A 2616-nucleotide genomic window follows, 5' to 3' on the forward strand; every position below is an offset into this window, starting at 1 on the left:
GTGGGGTTCTGAACTGCGAAAATATAAACCCGATATGTTTTGTTTAATTACGGTAATACCCTGAGCGAGTTAACCCAGGAATCTTTTCCGATTTTGGCATACTTGGCTCTGAGTCTCTGATGTTAATATATGATTTGTATAATTGTATCGCCCCAATTAGGCCGGTTTGGGAGTGCTTCAGCTTTTGATTCAGCTGCTTTCGCCAAACCGTTTTGATTAAACAAGCGATTACCTATTTGAGATGCCTTTCGTGCAGCGGCTTTCGTATTACATAGTTTTTTTTTTTTTTGGTAATATTCGTATTACATAGTTGAGTCTGTTATGAAATCCAAAAAGTTGTTAAGCCACATTTGATAGAAAAAAAAAAAAAAAGGAAAGTTGAAAAAAATGAAGCTATCTTGGATTATTTCTGTTGAACAGCTGCTTAATCAATGTAAAAGCCTTTACAGTCAAAGTTTTAAAAGGCTAAAGGCATTATTGAGGCGTAATGACCCAAAAAGGTAAGTGTAAGTCTCAAGGTGTTGTGAGCCGTAAATATTAAAATTTAAGGAAAAAAATAATTAAAATTTATAAATGATAAAAATAACATATAATATACCAAGATAAAATGATGAAATGTACAAATATCCATAAAATATGAGTTTATAATCAATAAGTCTTAACTTTTAAGCATTAAATAAAGTAACATCTAAGAATTATAAGAATTTTACATTTTATGTTTCAAAATGCAATCTTATAAAATTACTTGTATGGACATTACATTTATGGTCATCTAACAGTTGGGAAGAAAAAAACAATTTACTTGATTTGAACTATGCAAAAAAAAATCAATAAAAAATAAATCTATTAGGAAAAAATGAGAAAAATAACAAACTTGGGATATTAAATTAGAATATTAAGGAAAAAAATCAAATTGATTTATCTAATATAAACTAGTAACTTGATTGGCCCTTTTCTGCATTCAACTCTTAGGCTAAAATACTAAGAAAAACCAATAGAATGTGATTTTCCCTTTGGCTTTTCATTTTTATTCCTTTTATTTGGCCCATAATTTTTGAAGTGCTTTTTCTATGTATTCTAAACTATAAAAAATGCATAAAAATATGCATTTATTACATGAAATGACTAAATAATATTGGCACTCAAGGCTTATGCCTCTTTATGTAATTTACGCCTCAAGGCTTGAGGCTTACACCTCATTCTGATAAAGGCTTAAGCATCAAACCAAGTTTGTGAGGCTTAAGCCTTGAGGCAGAATCTGTGCACCTCGCCTCAAGGCTTAAACCTTTTAAAACAGTGCTCACAAATGGGGCCTAAAGACTTCTAATATATTTATCACAAAGGGTGATTCACACCAACCTCACAGCATGTTTCAGGCTTTCATCAATGCATTGAGAATATCTCTTCATGAATAAAAATTTATAATTACAGAGATGTTTTAGATGCACAGCTGAAACGTGCTGTGAGGCGTGCTCTATGAGGAGCAGATCCAAACTCCCTAGAACAAGAGCTTTACTAAAAAGTCATTTGTTTTGGTTGAATACCTGTAGCATTGAAAGGTAGGTTCCATACAATAAACCCTCAAGTCATGTTTGATGAAAAGCCCATAAAACCAACAAAAAACGCATTCATGACCAAAAAATCAACTTTTCTATGTACAAAATGACTCAACCAAAGCAGCTCAAACAAAGCTGAAGCCCTCGCAAGGGGACCATGTGAATGAAAATATATTTGGGCTTATTGAGTTTTTTGAACAAACATACCCAAACGGGCACTTAAGCTTATTAGGTATGGATGTTAAGTCCAACAATAAATCGGGCAGACCTAAAATAAATTGACCGAAATGCATAGGATATAGGTCTGCATTATTTATCCCACTTATAATTAGGCTGGGAATAGTCTTAGTTATTCTGAACTCACCAAAAAAATGGTTCAGGTCTAATCCAAATCATCATAGTACACAACAGAACACGTAATACTGTGAATTGGTCAGGTCCAGTCGAAATCAGTGTAGACCCCGGCGAACAAATAAATAAGCAGAACCAATCCTCAGCCAAACCCTGTACAGGTTGTGAATTTTGATAATAGGTCCATAACCGACCTAATCATTAATCAGGTCAGTAAACCTATGCATTTGTTAAATTGACATATTTTGACATGATAATATGATAATATTGTAAGTATGTCATGAGAATAGGGAGATATTTATATTGTATGACATGTTTTAAAAAATGATTTAGAGGTTGGCCATTTTTTAACCATCCCCTTATAACATATCAACTATGGTTTTAAAAATCAATTTAAAAATGGAACCACTTTGACAACCAGTCTTTAAGTCAAGCAATTTGACAATTCATTCTAAATCCTAATCAAACGATTTTTGTGTCCAAAATCGGACCCAAACCCATGACCGATTCTTGGGTCTAACAGTTTGGCCATTCGATACAATCTGATTTTCAAAATCATAAAATCAAGTATCAATCCATAATGTTATATTTTGTATAGAATATATATTATTTTTATTTTTTATAAATTGAGAGAGCAAAAAAATGAGATATGAGGCTAAAAAGTTTTTTTTATCTTTTGGAAGTTTATGCACCTTTTCCTTTATTTTGG

This window comes from Nelumbo nucifera, chromosome 1 (genome assembly GCF_055504915.1).
Source record: "Nelumbo nucifera cultivar China Antique chromosome 1, China Antique-T2T, whole genome shotgun sequence".
NCBI lineage: Eukaryota > Viridiplantae > Streptophyta > Magnoliopsida > Proteales > Nelumbonaceae > Nelumbo > Nelumbo nucifera.